The sequence below is a fragment of the Struthio camelus genome, chromosome 10 (assembly GCF_040807025.1).
Source record: "Struthio camelus isolate bStrCam1 chromosome 10, bStrCam1.hap1, whole genome shotgun sequence".
NCBI lineage: Eukaryota > Metazoa > Chordata > Aves > Struthioniformes > Struthionidae > Struthio > Struthio camelus.
In genome coordinates, this window is record NC_090951.1 from 12,320,724 (window position 1) to 12,338,274 (window position 17,551).

At 44.9% G+C, this 17,551-nt stretch overlaps 1 long non-coding RNA gene across 5 annotated transcripts in view; it reads right to left on the minus strand.

The window, feature by feature from the left end:
* LOC104146375 (uncharacterized) overlaps positions 1 to 17,551 on the minus strand; it is a 196,306-nt gene that overhangs the window by 18,942 nt on the left and 159,813 nt on the right. For 3 of the 5 annotated variants that reach the window (XR_011143161.1, XR_011143163.1, XR_694648.2), the window contains exons 4-6: positions 4,358 to 4,457; positions 3,743 to 3,935; positions 92 to 165 (exon numbers count right to left, since the gene is read on the minus strand). This is a non-coding gene — a long non-coding RNA (uncharacterized lncRNA). Of the gene's footprint in view, positions 1 to 91; positions 166 to 3,738; positions 3,936 to 4,357; positions 4,458 to 15,820; positions 16,212 to 17,551 lie in introns of those variants that run through there. The other 2 variants (XR_011143162.1, XR_694649.2) reach the window with 2 other exon arrangements.

Below are 17,551 nucleotides of genomic sequence, written 5' to 3' on the forward strand. Positions count from 1 at the left end.
CGTGGTCACATCCTAATCCCTTACCTACCATCAGGCAGGTTTGGCCTGATGGGGGTAATGCTTTGCAGAAGTAACCAAGAGAAATTCTTACCCTTTGGAATAGGCTCTTGAGAGCATGCCTGATACTTGGCCCAAATCCTGGTTAATGCAAGAGGAGGCTTGGAACTGCAAAACAGTGGGAGATGCAGCTGGGATGACAAACATCCCAGAAATCATTCACAGGAATGTACTGGCAACCTGGTCTCCCTCAGTAGGGCAGAGAGAAAAGCAGAGAGATTGGAGCCCCAGGCAGCCCCCCGTCAAGAAGCATCACCTTCTCTTGCTACAAGTGTTTGGCACAGGGCAGCATAGACCCCGCAGTTAGCAGTTAAAGCACCACGGTAGATCACAAGGAAAAACACAGCATCGAACGAAAATGTAGGAAATAGTTCATACTCAGGCATGAATGAAAAATGAAACTCACTTCTATTCAGATAACCCTGGAATAGCACAAGTCTTCTAAAATCCAGCAGAGGCAGTGAAAGCACATGACCGCTGCCTCTTTTCAGTTCTGGGATACAAGCTATTGACATTACTATTTGTTAAACTGTCCTAAGAGCTGGTTCACCCTGGACTTTGTCCTGTTAATATGGGAGATGGAGCATGTTTCCTCATATGGGTAATTTTCTTTCAATGGAAGGAGCCAGCTTTGATGGCGATTGGTAGCTTGTTTGCTAGCTCCCTTGTGAGGGAGAGGATTTCTTGTACGTCAGGGGCTTGGTGCCCACACGAACATCTTCTGATCCCATTCTCCCACACTTTGCGAGCTCTTTATGCAAGGAGTGCTCTTTTCATCTTGTTCACATCTTGCCAAAGAGAGAGAGACACCTGTGTGGGGACCTTGCAGGCCTCACTGTAGTACAAACACAGAGTACGAGTCCCACTAGACCCTGGTTCTGGTGTTTTACTGTATGCAGAATTTTTGCATTACAGCTGTTGTAGGGTAAAAGGTCCGGATAATATGGCAATAGGATCTCTACTGAACTTCAGATGGAAAATTATTTAATGGAGTAAACATCATCCTGTCGCAATCAAAATGCTTTGTGAAACTATTATTTTCACCATTTTTTTGCAGAAAAAGTGCCAACAATTTTTGGAATAAAACATTTTGATTTTTGATTTTACATAATATATGTGTTCTTAAAAGTTATAGTGATCTAAATAAGCCAAAACTATTTATTTTTGTGGAATTTTCCTTCGCAGAGAATTTCAACATTTTGCGGTTTTGTTCTGAATTGGGAATGAAAACAAATTTCAAAATCTCAAAATCGTCTGTGAAACACAATTTCCATTCTCTGGCCAGCTCAAGTTTCAGACTAGAACAAGTATAATAGTTCCCCTGCAGGGAATCCCTTTAGGAAAAGAGTGTCTGAATGAATTTACTGATGCAAACACAGAGTTTTTAATATTTGTCTATTTGTCCAAGTAGACATCTGCACCACTGACAACTTCTTCAAGTCACTACACAAGAAGCCTCAACAATTTCCTGAAAGACTTATTTCTGAAAGGCATTGCTAACTTAGTGCAGTTGATGGTGGTCATTTCCTGGTATTGATATTAGTCAGTCGGTTACAGTTGTCACTTATTTCACACAGACCACAGAATATCATAACTATTTTCTTGTCTAACCCTATTTGAACTGTTTTTAATGGCTTCAACTAGAGTTAGAAGTTGTTTTTTACATTTTCAGGGTAGCTGATGTGTGTTCAGATTGACACATGCAATAGAACAGAATTTATATGCCAGAAAATTTAGATGGATTTAAATATTTACAGCCTTGGCAAATACTTCTGCCTCAAAAAAACACTATACGTTATAAACAAGCAGACTTGCACTCGCAGATGCAAAGGACAAAAATCTACTCTTGGATAAATTAATTATTAGGGACCCTGATGGAGACCTGTTGTTCTGTTGTCAAAGGAGTTACTTTGGATTTACAATAACATAAATGAGATCAGTAGCCAGTCTGCTCACAGCAGCTTTATATATCACAACAGAATGAAGAAGCTTAATACTTACATGAATTAACATGAATAGATTGTAAGTTAACCATGCACTCTAAACCAGGCAAACCACCATGCCGTGGTTTTGTTTGCTGCCTTTTTCTTGTTTTGCTTTATTGCAGGAGAACCTGCATGTACTGTGAACGGAGTGTGCAGCGCGCATGTGCTGGTGTATTCGAGAGTATCTCGGTTCCTCCAGAAAGCAAAGGCTTTGTGTCAAGGTGAAAGCTGAACTAAACACACACTCTGCAGTCAAAGTTTGTTTATAACTCCTGACTCTGCTGGGTCAGTTATGTGGCAGTTTCACTAAACAAACAAGTAGAAAGCAGGTCAATGTCCAAATACTGGAGCTCAGCTTATTTAGACTGCTTGAATAGCTGTTAGAGGAGTAAACCCGTACGAGAAACAAATTGCCCCTGCAGTAAATAAAAATGCATGAAACATGTTGGATCAAACTCATGCCCGGGTATGACTCTGGGCTGCCCTTGCATTTCACCAAGATGCATTTGACCAAGTGCCTCAGCCTAATACAGGAAGCTATGGAAAGCACCCTGCTTGGCACGTTTGTTGCAGAATCAGCAACATAAATCTTTCAATCCACTGTCTTGAGCTGCTATATTGTAAGGTGTGTGTTAAATCATCACAGCAGGAATCACCCTCTGAAGGACTACAGAGGGGAAAACAAAACAAAATTGCATGGTAAATCTATCAAGGAATGACACAGAGGCACCCAACCGGTTGAATCACTACCACGTCTATCCCTTTCCCATGCCTCAATACAGCAAGGTATTTTCTGAAATTGCTCCCTGGTCATTTAGCTGTTTATCTTGTATATATAACCCACCTCCTTTACTAGACTGCCCATGCATTTCATACCCCTTAACGCAGTTTTCTTTCAAAGCCCTGTGAGGTAGAGAAGTTTCATTATCCTCTTTTCTATATAGGCAATTGAGGCACGAAGTTAGGAAGACAGACTAGCTACCTAAATCTAGGCAGCTAAACAACAGCCCTATCTCTAGCTGAGACTTCTCTGAATTTTCTTCCTGAAAGACTGAATGCTTGTCTGCATCTGGAGGAAAACATTTCCATCCGTTCATCTTTCAAAACTCCCATGTATTTCCTTACAGAACACACAAGTACACAGACGAGCAGTTACCTGATGCACATAAACATGTATCTACCTGGTCATAAATTTTTTATCAGTCTGTAACTGCTATCTTTTGACTTAATAGCCCATCTTTCCTTCTATGCTAGAATGCATGCAAAAAAACCTGCCCATCTGATTAGACATCTAATTTTAATGTTAAACAATCCCTATATAAATATATTCCCTCCTTGCCTTGTATTGTCCAAAACACGTGTTTGCCTGCTTCCTGTTTGGAGGCTGACTTTACAATGGCACTGACAAGGAGCTTGGTCGCACCGACGCCAGGCAGCTTGTGCAAACGCTGCGCCACCGCTCTACAGCGGCTCTTCTGCTCTTGGGAGCAGAAGGGGAAAAATACTGCTACTGCAGCAAGTGGAGAAGGAAGAGTCTAGCAGGGAATCAGCTCAGTGCCAAAAGGAATGTTTAGTAGTTCTCATGTGCTTTTTAGTAATTTACTTTTTTATATCAGCAAATCCATTAACTTGGTCACTTTCTTCAGTATAAAATTTCACTATCGCCATTTTAGGATCATTCTTAATTTTCACTCACTTACTAAGACTCTTCTCTTTCCAATATGCATCTGCTCTGAGCCTTTGGAAAGCCCCCTCTTCGGTTACTCTCTTGCATTTTTGTTCTCCATTAGCATTTCCGAAGAGGACTGGCAGAAGCCCTTGCTGTTGGTCTCACATATGGCCTTTGAGGAAAGCAAAGGTAAGCTAGCGTCGTCTGCTTTTGCACACTCCAAACTGAAAAAAAAAAGGCAAAATTAAAGCAGTCTTATTCTTATCATTATAGATTTATTTTAAAGGAAGTGGGCCTTGAACTGGTCTCAGGAAGATCACAATATAGGAATCCCTAGATTCCTAGACAAAACCTGTCTAAATGAGTTTGTGGTCAACACTTGAAACGAGCAATTGGCCTTCCCACCAGCTCTTACAACAGTCCGATTATGGCAGAGCTCCACGCGGCTGGCACGGAAAGCTCCTCCGCGGCTTCTGCTGGAAGCCTGACATCTGAAGGTGCAGTAATATATTAACTGTGCACCACAAGATAGAAACCACTGCTTCTTGTGATTCCACCTTGAATACTTTTTCCAACTCAGTGTTAAAACAGGTAAGCAAACAGGGAGAACAGTTTAAAAAGCAGCAAACATGATTAAAATACTTACAGGAGAGGAAGATACTGTTCAGCTGAGCAAAAGCAAGAGAGAGGCAACCGTCCAACTCTGAGGATGAGGGATTTGCTCAGGGAGTGACAGAAATATTTGTCTAGAAGCCATAGGAGAAAATGAAGGAAAATATGCTTTAGAATGAATATCAAGATGATCTTGTATCACTAAGATCTAGTAGGCTGGGAAATACTTCTTCAGGAAAGCTCTGGATTTTAAAGTCTAACAGAGATTTTCTAATAGCTAAAAAATAAACGCATGCATAGAGTAATTAAAATAACATTAGATTCTCACGCAGAACGTAGAAACAAAATAGCAATAGCACTTTTACAGCAACAAGTGTTACACAGGACTAAAAACTGAGTGAGACAAATATAAACTGCTGTCCCACAGTTAGGCAGCCACAGTCTCTGACCTGCCACCCTGTCAGTGGGAAATAGTGGGAAGAATTAAATGGGTCAGTATAAAAACAGTAAGGAAGTAGAAGAAAAGCACAAAATCCATGACAAAAAAAATCAGTAAGGGAATTGCTTTCTGTTGTCCACCTCCTTTTACACCATGGAGACAGCTGGTTTGCAATGCCACTGTGAAAGAAAAGCCTACTCTAAGTTTTCTCGCACCTTACTAAGCCCATGATCTCAATTACAAACATTAACTTTTTTTTTTATTAGTAGTAGTAGCAGCAGCAGAAGTAATGGTTGTTGTGTTGCAGTAGCATTGAGAGTCACAAACTGTATGCCTTGGCCCACTGCACTCTACAAACACACAGTAACAGATGGAAGAGTTTTTAAACCAAATCAACGTTTTACAAACAAATAAGATCAAGGTTTTAATTTGCTCTGTTCCAGCAGAGATTTATTTGCATGCTTTCTTTATCACTGTGAGGAACGTGACTATTCACAATGTGGAAAGTGAAGCACATGCAGGACCAGAATCAGCAACAAGCAAGCAAGAGAGGGGAGATGGAGAGTATTAGCATCCCCGAAGATTTCATTTTCCTTTGCCTCTTTGTAACGTGAAGCTTCATTTGCTGCCAAGCCCCCTGTTCACTCAGAAAGCATGGGTGAAGATGCAGGGCATGCTTTGATTGCCTTAAAACTTTAGAGATTTAAAAATGGCAACAGAGTTCGGCTTCTTGTTTGGCCTCTGGTTTTTAAGTCTTGCAGTGCCTTTGGACCACATTTTCAGGCTTTTCCCTGCAACTGGAAAAATTAGAAATTTATTGCTAAAAAAAAGTGAGAGAGGAGCTGAGACTTGAAGAAAAAGACCCCCCAGACTCACAACAAAATCATGAGAATTGAAAACACCAGACTTAAGAAGCTCATCCCAGCTTTCTGCTGTGCATATGGAAAACCAGGCTGTTGTCAGGACTAGTTAGCTAATGTTATAAAGCACTCAGAAGAAAAACGTTCATTATTATTTAGGAGGAAACCAAAGTGTAAAGTGTTTTACATATAAATCTGCCCTTTAGAAGAGCAACATTAAAAACACAAGATTGAGCTCTGGATTCCTGAAGGATAATGAAGAGGTTTTAAACACAGTCATAACTCATTCTGCATGAAAATGACTCAGCACTGCCTGCACCAAACCGAAAGCAGGATCTCTGGAAGTGATTAGGAGTGGACAGTCTCCCGTCACGCCTTCCCCCACCAAGCTCCTTCTGCTTGGGACTGTAGCTGTGCAGAGCAGCCCGGCGAAAGGAGCCAGCCCCAAAGCTGAGCGCAGAGACAGCAGCTCCAGGCCTGCTGCACCTGAGAATTCACCCACCTTCGGGCTGGGAGCAGAGCCGGGGGGGCAGCACAGCTCTGTCAGCGCTGGTGGGCAATGCCACACAGCAGAGGCTGTGAAACATGCGCTGTGGAGGTCCCTGTGCCCACGTCACACTGATTTCAGGGGGTTCAGCCCAGCCCTGGCCTGGCCCTGCGGCCTGAACACCCCTGTTAGCACTTGGTGCCCGTTGGGCGCGCTGCTGGTGCGCCTGCACAGCGCAGGCTCAGCTAGAGCCGTCCAGCGCACGCAGCTGAGGCCACACTGCAGCGCGAGCGGCACTGGGGCGAGTGGGACGATGGGGAGACTGACTTCAAAGGGGACTGCTGAGCCAAACGGACCCACTGCCACTGCTTCACCCCCCGCTTGCAGCAAGGGGCACAGGGAACTGCAGCTCTGGGGACAGAATTAAGCCTTCTGAAAAAATACTTTAGGCCAGTGATATTTAACTTTGTCCACTAAATAAGGTCCCTAAAAATGCTGCAAAGGGGATGAGGACTCCTTTACACCAAACATCTCTCTGCTGACCAAGGGTTTGCCTTCCTTTGCACCTTTTGCAGACTCTTCAGAAGTCCCTCCCCTCCCCAGACAACCACAGCTAAGAATCACTGATTTGGTTTTTGGACCAGATCTGCAAGCAGCAGAGCTCTGTTCAGTTTGGTGGCAGTAGAATAATTCACGCATGCTGAAACATTCATTTCCTGGCCTTAGCCGCCTTCGAGTTGGATCTGTCTTACACACTACATAACTGCCTGGAACCCGCTGCTCCGTTTCTCCTTCAGATGCGAAGCGAAGGCAGTGCTGTTACTTTGTTAGGAGAGAACTTAAAACAAACAAGCCGCCACCAACTGCAGTTCATGTATATGATTATGATTTTAAATTGCAAACAGGAGGCTACTTGGCTTTGCATAGTAAGCATTGTCTGGCAGCGGATGGGCTCCTCTGATCTCCCTGAGCCTTGGATTGCTGCTGTGAGATTGTGTCACAACTAGTCATTAATTATTTCATCAAAAGCTTATTTTTCTCATTTCCTCATCATTATTTCCACCTAGTTTCGTATAAATTGAATCCAGCTATTGGCAAGGCTTGCTTCTCCCCTCAATGGGGTCAGGGCTCTGCAGAGAAAAATATTGACCTTAGATGAAACCTACTGTTGATATATGTAGTTCGTGTGCATGCGCGTGCACACACACAGGGAGAAATCACTATACATATGTATAACCGTTGCTCTTACCCCCCATGTCCTCCCACTTACTCTAGAAGAAAACTCCCCTTCTTCCTACCCTTTAGTAGATAGAAAAGGTTGTCATTCCCACCATGAGAATGAGTAACTGAGGGAAGACAGAAAGGAGAAGAGAGATGAGTGCAGCTGCCAGGATAAACCCGTGAGATTCTAGCAGTACCTTCATCTCCTGGGGAGATATTTATATTTTAGAAGTGTCACAGTATTCTTAGAAAAACGGAGACCCCTCCTGGTAATGCCCGCCTTGATAGACAAAACAGGATAGCTCTGGCACTACTCACGTGAGATATTACTGCATCAAGAGGGTTGTGGGTGGCAAACTTGAAGTGGGGCGGTAGTGAGAGGCAGCCAAGACGCAGAGAAGGGACTCGGAAAGCTCTCCTGTCACCCACTGGCGAGATGCTAGCCAAGAGAAAGGAGCAACTGGACCCACTACCCCGCTCAGGGAATAAAAGCAGCCTCATAAACACATTTTGGGAGAGTCAGTAAGAGGCATGAAGGCTCACAGACTGCAGTGGGCCAGAGGTGAGGGCAATGCCCAGGAGAGGCTCTCCAGGCAGGCCCTGCAACCCAACAACCTTCCTCTAAAACAAAACAGCAACAAAAGCCGTTAGACACAAAGCTGCTGCTGCCACCCTTCTGGAGCTGGAGCAGCCAGCACACAGGAGACAAGCATGCTAGCAGCAACTTGCTCCTCCATAAGAGTCATCCTGGTGAAGAGCCCAGTTGTTTGGGGGAAAAACAGAGTCTAACAATAGACTCAGCATGTAGCGTGCAAAGCAAGACCCCTTCCGAATCTCACTCAGCAACGGGGTAGTGATAAGCGCAGTTTGTCCTGCAACTTGTACTAAAGAACGCAAGATTTACCACAAGGACTCTGACTCTTTCACAACCCAAGAGCACAAGAACACAAGAGCAGCCACACCGGACCAGGCCAAAGGTCCATTTAGCTCCTGTCTCCAACAGCGGACAAAAGCAAAATGCCTGGGGAAAAGTATGAGCACAGGGTAAGCACATACAACATTTCCCCTGAGTGCTCTCCCAGCCCCCAACCATTTCCAGATTAGGAGTTTCTGGAGCCAAGTATGGTTTTTATGCAGTTAGAGCCCTGTAAGTCTCCCTGCATTGCATCCTTCAACAGCCCTTGTGCTTCCCCAAATCCCTGTGCTCTCTCAAGACTTATTCTTTCTGACCCTTATTTATGCATTTATCCTCCAGATTCCCTTCACCCCCTTCATGCCTGAAGTATATCTCTCTATACAGCTCATCAAAGCCATTTTCCCACCCTTAGTTTAACACACTCCTCCTTTCTTCCCCTGTCCCTCAAACTCCACCCTACCCACTGAAAAAGATGCCTCATGCTCAGGTTACCTACTGGGACTGTCAGTCAGTAGAAGATTGGCTCCTCTATGCGACAAACTGCTTCAGAAGTTGTTTTAGCTCCCAGGATACAATATTTCCTGTGTCTCTTCACCCTCATCAGCTCTCTCTGACCCTTCATCTAATTGTTCTCTTTCCAGGCCTGGTGCCTCTATCTGCGGCTCCAAAAAATCTCTGGATCATCAGAACTCCCCCCAGAATTTTGGCTCATTTGCAGCAGAACAGTTCATGAGAAACGAGGAACCAATTTTCTGGGGCTGTCACCTCATGTAACCAAAGTTAGTACATGGAGTGTGTGACACTCCCAAATTACAGGGATTAAACGTACATCAGATTTCTGGAAAGTGTGAAAAAGACAAAACCTTAGGTATTTCCAGGAATCCCCACATAATGTTTTTTGATTCTGGAGAAAGATCCATTAAGCTGTCTACAAGACCTTACTGGCAAAGACCCCATCCTCAGGGGACACTAAATATAGGGGCCCAGTTTTAGCAACTCAGCACTGCCAGTGAGGAGGCAAGTCCCTGAGATCTGCACCACTTAGCTTATTCCCAGAAGCAGCAAGTCATTTTTGGTGCTACTGCAGCCAGTGGAGGAGCCCACGTAAGAGATTACAGCTGGCCCTTTTGACAGATGCCCTACTGAAAGGCGGTGTCCATGTTTCATCCTGGACTTCCCCAATGATGAATCACCTCTCCAAGAAAGCTATTCCCATGAGTGCACTGGGTTCAAAGAACAGCTCTTGCACCCATGGCAATGAGTCAAGCCTCTGCTCTCCCTGCTTTCTGTTGGGCTGTAGTCAACACGAACATGCTGAGCACACTGCTGCTCTCCCCAGAGAACAAAAACAGTGGCGTTTTCTTTCCAGGGCTATCAGCTTCAAAATGACATTTCCCTTCTTCCACAGAAGATGAACTAACCTGATGAGCGCAGTGAAGACTCTTGTCCTCTCATTTCCCACTCCTGGTTGAACGGGAAGAGGCCAGGGAAGGTCATATGATTGTTCTCACTTTCTCTTCACCAGTAGTTCAAAGTCAGGGACTGAGCCTCAAGGATTTCAAGCAAATTTTGTTCCCTCTCTCCACACTCCATAGACAGCCATAACAAGTTAATTCCTTGTCTGGCTACTAATTCTGAAGACTGAAGTCCTTTGCTGGTAGAAATAGTACAGAAATGGCAGGGTTCTGCTAAGCACCTCTACATTCCCATGTGCTGTTACTGAACATGTCTAATGTTCACAGGGAGCATATTTTAATGCCCATCAGTATCTGTTTTCTCTGCTGACACAGCCAGTAAGTGTGTTATCATTTCAAGTGACATTCTTGTGAGCTCCCGAGTGCTGCCCTACCAGAAGACATCTTGATTTAGAAAAGTAAATGGTTAGGCAAGTTGCTACACAAGCAAAGAAAATAAAGGATGCAGAGAAGAGTTTAGCTTAACTCTTGCATGCTCATCACAGGGACTTGGCACAAGTAGCCATCACAGCACTTTTGGAGCGTCAAATCTCCTCCAAGCCAGCTATTGCTCGCCTCTGCAAATGGCTCTGGAAGAATCTGGATATATTCTAACCCTGTGGTACACCATGACTTCAAAAGCCATCCTGAGCAGTTGATAGCTGCAAACTGGTCCAAAGCTGGAAATAGCTCCTCCACCAGAAGGAGCACACAAAGCACAGACGAAAGCTGTTATCAACATAACACAAAGTCTTATTTTTGGCTTTGCCAGTTGTTGCACATTTGTGTCTCCTGTGAAGTCATTGTCCTGCAAATAACAGCAGGCACATACACGCATGACATTATCAAAGCAGACAAAGATGTTGTCATGCTAGACTGCAATTAAAAATCTCACCAGGAAGAGGAAAGAATATTTTTACATTTGGCGTTGCTACATCCCCATGTCTCTACAGAGCAGGACAATGTTTTCAGAATTCTTATTTAACGTCACTATCAGTATATAAACAAAAGGAGATGATTTTGTAGCTAAGGTTCATCTGTGTATAAAACTGGGAGAGAAAAGAATATTTTAAATCCAGCTAGGGAATCTGTAAGCCAGCCATTGGTTGGAACTTTTTCAGTTCGGGGGGAAAATGTTATTACTGTATTCCCTTCACCCACACTTCTCTTCTATTGATTCCTTCAAATCATTGAAAATCTCCTGCATGTGTTTAAAATGCAATATTCTTAGTATTTGCTACATGTAGATTGTTAGTTCTTAGGGGCAGGGACCACATTTTTTCTGCAGTATCTAACACAACAAGGTTGTGTCTTGCCTAATAACCAAGACATCTGTTCCCATATAAATATTAATGCTACACCTCGGGATGCATCCTCTGATAGTTGTCAGGGCTGTAAATCACAACACATAGCTCACCGAGAGATTTTCCCGCGCAGCACTCCAAAGCCCTAACAAGCTTTGAGCAGACAACAAAACAGTCTGGCAAGCTGGCGGTGACAGCAAAATTGGACATTTTTGCAGCAAAAAATTGAGATTTACACAATATCTTCTGGAAGAGCAATACATCACGGAAACACTGCACATCTGCATAATTGCACTCCATGCGATGCCATCTACTCTGCACAGCCCACTGTGCTGGAATACGTGCACTGATCACCTAAGGTACAGTGGGCTCCATTTAAAACACATTAGCGCTAATCACAGCATCTTCTCACACACTACACAGCAATAAGCACCAGGAGGAGTTGATGCATGCTCTGCCCTCCCCCACAGACATGAGGAGACTATCCAGCTGCACCACATCCCATGTGCAGCAGACCTGAGACTCAACATGACATAGGCTATCTCCTTACAGAGGCAACGTCACTATACACAGCATACGGGTTTCATTTTCAAGAATCTGGCTGGTTTAATGGTAATTAGTCCCTTCAAGAGCTCTGTACTGAAACACTCATGCCCCTGGACATCCTTGTTCAAATGAGCTGTTGTTAGAGAAGGCTGATGTCAGCAGCCTGTCTCAGAAGTCTCCTTGGTCACAGATCCTTTCCTCTGGCGGCTCACCCAGGTGCGATTCCCCTGAAACGTACTTTGGACACGTCTGAGCTCCAGCTCAGAGCTCTCAGTTGCCACTGAAGAATAAACGTGACAGCAGTGCTGGGACCTCAGCCCCACTTCGATCCCAAAGCTCAACTACAGCAAGCGCATGAGTTGCGGGAGCCGACGGGCACCCTTCTTCCAGTGCAGCGCTGTGCCACGGGCATCTCTGCAGCCCTTCTTAGCACTGGCACCTCTCGCACTCAACCAAGCTCGGAGCTGTTCATGTTGAAGAGCAATGGGGTCTCTCTCTGTCCCTCTTGCACGTGTGGCTCAGGGACTCTAATGGCAGCACATCATCTGATGGTGGGGAGTGTAAGGGAGATAGAAATTGGGAAAAAATTAGAGCTCCTCTAGGAAAGGTGTGCAGAAACTAGAGAGCCAAAGGGACCTCACTGTGCCAGTGTAGTTTCTGGGATAACTAATTTTCAAAGCAAAAGAGAAATAATATGTTTAAACTGAGGCAGAATTACACAATTAGGAGGGGCTAGGATACTACCCAGTTGACAGAGTCAGCAATAGAAGAGAGCCTTAAGTCATGCATCAAGAGAGGAACTGGACAGAGTTTTGGAAATGGAGCAAACCAAGGCATAAAGCCACTGGCCAAGGTTAAATGAACTGGAAAAGAAAGTGATTTATACATCTTGGGCTGATAAGGGCAGGTCTTGCTGGGCTTTCAGAGTCGACTTTCCCCATCTGTTAGTGTTCCTACATTGCTTGCGTGTTCAGCTCGCATTGATGAGATTAAATGTAACAGCTTTGGAAGTGCCAAACCATGATTGCTTTAAAACTCAATCAATGGGATAAATCCAGACTGCCTTCCCTGAAGCCAGTGGAGAAAGGTTGGACTTAAACCAGTTTGGCAAAAATTCGTATTCAGCCTTTGATAATATAATGCAGTATTGCTTAGCTTAAGCAAAGGTAGCAGTTTTGAGCTCTTGAGAATACATTGCTGATATCAGAGAAGGGGTATCATTTCTTTCCCCCTCATTAAATATTTTTCTGATGCAATATTCAGTGGTAACCAAAGTACATATGGTCTGACAAGCACGCTGAGATTATACAGCTTGCATTGGTTCAGCATCCCTGAAAAGTCAATGCTGCTCATGTGCAGTCTCAGTGGGGTTATTAAACAAGGCATTCTGGAGAGGAGACCAGCTCTTCCCTGGTTCACCTCTAAACGTGTCTGCTCAAGCACGTGTACCATGCCCACTGCCACCACCTGGTACGTGGAAACTGAAATCCTTGAATCAGGGGGAGGGAGGAGGCGTATGGGGGTGTCTTCCCTCCAGACTCAGTAATGAGAACGATAAGTTACGTCAGGCTTTCTCAGAAGCTAATCTGTGGATTCCAGGCCAACGTGGTTTGTTGCCAATGACAATTCGATCTCTGCATCAGCAGGTCACAGAGATCAGGTAGGGGCAGAGGGAGTGCATGCAGCAGCCCAATGAGGCAAGGCTGAGCTCTGTGTCCACTGTCTCCTTCCCCTTCGGTTGGCATCTCTCCATCCTGAGTTTGGGGGTGGGGGAAAAAGGAACCCTTTGAAAAACAAAGCCCAGATGCGCTCAAAGGCAGCGATGGGCCACTCCTGGCTGGCAGCTGCAGTGCTTTCTGGATAACTGGGTGGTTCAGTAAAGCCAGGAGACAAAACAACTGTGTGACACACTGGGTGTTTACCAGAGAGTAGACAGATGAGATAGTGGCTATGATACCCGTGCTAATAATACCACATTGATTACCTTGCTGCCACTGCTGGGCGCAGCAGCTCAGCCACTGGCCTCTGAGCCTCTCAGATCACTGTCCTGATGCATGGACTCTGCAAAAGGTCTAAGGATGGAGGGCACTGTGGCAGGGGTACTTGGCAGCTGGGATGCTCCTGTGGTGCACTGTGCTAGAGCAGCAGTTTGGGTGATGGTACGGGCTCACTGTACGCAGAGGCCTGGGTAAGGACCCTCCCAGCTGGCAGGCTCCTTCACAAAACCAGTCAAATTCTGCGCAGATGCAGGAGCTGTTTTGCCACAGAAGGCAGTGTGAGACAAGAGGCTACTCTTGACACAAAATGCGGTGGAGGATGTGAAATCTGCATCCTCATCCACAGTCAAAAAAGAAGAGGCAGGCGAGAGTCCCCGGGATGAACCTCATCCCCTCAGCCCGGGAGCAGGTTGGCTGCTGTGGCAGGCACACTGGCACTGGAGGGCCAGCTGCAGCTGGCTCCGATGCAGTTTGAGGACGGCCTAGCCATCAGACTTACACAGTGCAACCTTTCCCAGCCTCTCCCAAAGCCTGAGAGAGTTTGGCCTGATTTGTTCTGATTGGGTTTTTGATCAAGCCCAGAAGGCAGGAAGGTTTCAACAGAAGATGGTTAGGACCAGAGTTTCTTGACCAATCCCCAAGCTAAGCTGATAAAGGAACTTTTACGACACAGTCTCCAGTTTATAGATGAAGCAAGAAATAAGAGGCAACAGCAGATGAGAGAAGATAAGCCCTCTGCTGTCCTGCATAGCCCATGATATCGATCATACCAAGCTCCAGCTGGCTTTAGCTCAGGGCACTCAGCTACTGCAGAGCCAAAGCCTAAGGTAAAACATCTGGGGAAACATCACAAACTGAACATAGATCTCCTGGTTGTGGCCACAATTCCTGAACGATAAAACAAAACTTCCCTCCAAATGAGCCAATGAGAAGATAACAACAGCTTTAAATAACATTGTTACAATAAAACCCTGTTAAGAAAACAGCTTACAATCTGAGAGTGTGACTTGAGAGAAGAAAGTGAGAACCTGCAGTGTCTTAAAGGCAAATCAGTAACTAATAGTTGAAGAAGTCTCATATGCAGACTCAGAAGCAAACATTGCTACCACCACCCCAAATTTAGACACTGATGCTAAAGAATGTAAAAGAATAACAGCATTAATAGAAAGGCATGACCGTAACATAAAAGCTAGTTCCAAGAACAGCTTATATTATATAAGCTATATATATTATATATATATATATATATATATATATATATATATATATATATTATATATATATATATAATAGTGCATAAATATCTCTGCTGTTTGCTGTTACTAACTAGTGTCTGCAGTTTAACCGGTCCCTGCGATGTTGCTTTGCCCCTGGTGGCTCCCCCCATCCTCAGCACTCTGTTGTACCACAGATGAAGGCTCAGAGAAGCCCTGCTTCCACAGCACTGCAGCAATTCAGAGCCAATTTACACGCTTTGGGCTGCTGGGTCCATGTCTGCATCCTCTGAGGTATGGAAGGGGCAGACTCCAGCCTGCCTCCCACTCCCGCAGGGCCAGCAGGCGTGAAGCCAAGGCCCTGCACAGGGAGCAGCACTGAGTGCATCCCCTATATGCACTAGCGATTTGCAATTGAGTCTTCGCCCCTGACTGCAGAAGTCCTCCCCAGCTCTCCCTGTGACAGGCTCAGGAGAGGGCTGTGTGCTGAGGCAGGGGGGTCTCAGTGCTTGCGGAGTAGGTGTCATTGCTGCCATCTGCAACCAAGGATGTACTGCCAAAGTCTGTGCTGCTCAGGATGAATTTCACTAAACAGATTTTCTCATGCTAAAACTGTAGTTGAGAGGCAAGCAGGAGAAGCCAGACACTAGAAGTTCATGATCTGCTCCTCTTCTATGATCCAGACATTGTAATTTCCCTCGGTATCCTCCAGAAAGAAGTCCAGTTTCCTGAAGATTTACCCGGCTCAGGTAAACCCTCAGGCATCCAGGATGACAACTTGGGTTACACATCCCTAGCATATTGGCCCTCCCCAGTACCTTGGGCATCCTGCAGGGTGCAGTCAGCTGAGCTACCTGACTCAGCAGTTTTCCCTGCAAACATACTCAGAGCAGCTAAGGGAAATAGTGATCTGCCCTTTGATGCTACAACCTGCTTTTTCTCCCTGCTAACTTCCCTTTGAATCACATCCAGGTTCTCTACCAACCACATCCACAACTGCTGGAAAAGAATATATTCAGTTTAAACCAAAGGCTCTCCATACAACCTCTGTAGCCTTACCTTTGCCTTACCATTTCCACAGGCCTCCTGATCATCCAAAACTATTCCATGCCGATGCAAACATTTCTTCGCATTGCTGACTTGTCCCTTTACCAGGTAAAGGTGTGAAGTTCTCAGCAGCCTGTTTTGGTTGATGACTGCTGCAGGGACTCCCTCATCATTTCCTCTTATCTTGATACTCTTGACACAGGCTGGTGCTCCAGCTCCTCAAGACATTGGCAGTACTCCCAGCTGGGGAGGGCTTGAGCACCAGACAGAACAAATTCAGCATTTTCTGACTTGTGCTTACTTTTTGTACCTCTTGGAAGAAACACCTATATACAGTAAGGTACATTTTCCTCTGCATCATAAAATGAAACCAACAAGAAACAGACACAGAGTGGCTCCTGGCCAGGACTCTTCAAAACATCTGCTCTGCAGCTCAGTCAGGCTCCGTGCCCTGTGAAACCATATTTTAATGAAGAAGGAAAGGAAGAGGAAGCAAAATCACCTGTGGCTTTGCTTCTGAAGAACTGGCTGGTTACATTAGGCTGGGTTCATCCCAGCTTTGAGCACAGGTGTTAACTAAAGAAAATGAGCTGTTTTTCTGATCTGTAGCCTAGAGATTCAGGGCAAGGAACACATGCTCTGATAGCAAGGAGTCTATTACAAGCAGTTCAAATGAGTTCACGCAGTATAAAACTCTTTAAGTAAAGTAGCTACATTTTGTACTCATATACTATGAAGTATAAATATATTATTGGCCATCATTACTCCTAAAGGTATAGCTGAGTCGAACTGTAACTGATGTGAACTTGAAAATGTCAAGAATTAGCTCATTTAAGATATTTACTGCCAAACATTTTAGAAATTACTCTGTGTTTTACTAAATCTTAGTGCTAAATCCTCTTATATAACCTAAAGAACAGATCTCTTTTTGTTTTTAAAATGTACTCAGTGTTGTCTGCTTGGCTCCCAGCTGCTGCTATCTGCCTGCTGTGGTCGGTAACTGTAAATGTGGGGGGCCATTTTGAAACCAAAAGAGATTAAAGACAAGAAGAGGAAGTCCAACAACTTGAAGATGCTATCATCAATCCACAGCTGGCCTGGAAACAGGAAGCAAGCGAGAGATGGCATACATAACATATAGCCACCATGGCAGAAAGACAAACAAAAATTAAAGGCTGTGGAAATGGTAGAGATTATTTCTGAGCAGCTACTGCACAGGGCTGGTCACCTGTGCCTGACAAGCATGTAGGCAGAACGTAGGCTCTTCTTTGCGCAGACAAGGCACAATTTTTCTTACTGTGCAAGTGCTTTTCTACGTGGTTTAGAACAGGAGCAGGGCACGATGCGGAATGGAGACCTGCAAAGGGAAACTGATGATCAGACTTAGTTCCCATGTATATCAGAGCTTTGCGTTGACCACAGTGGAAGGGAGTTCAGGTCCCAAACGGTTTCACCGCCAGTTTAACTATAGCAGATGAAACGCAAAACAAGACATAGCTTCTCACATGGAGCCTGGAGAGAAACACAATGTTATCATCACCTCTGGAGCCTATATGCAACAGAAAAGCTGCCATTATGAGAAAGGCCATTTCAGGCCAAACATGAAAGAGCCAGATGTGGGATCGTGCAAGCAGTCCCCAAAAACTGGCCCAGAAAGGCAGCTAAGCTGGATATGCTGTGCCACAGCAGCCACAATTTAAGCAGAGATGCTTTGCTCCCTCCAAGCATGCAGCTCAAGATGAG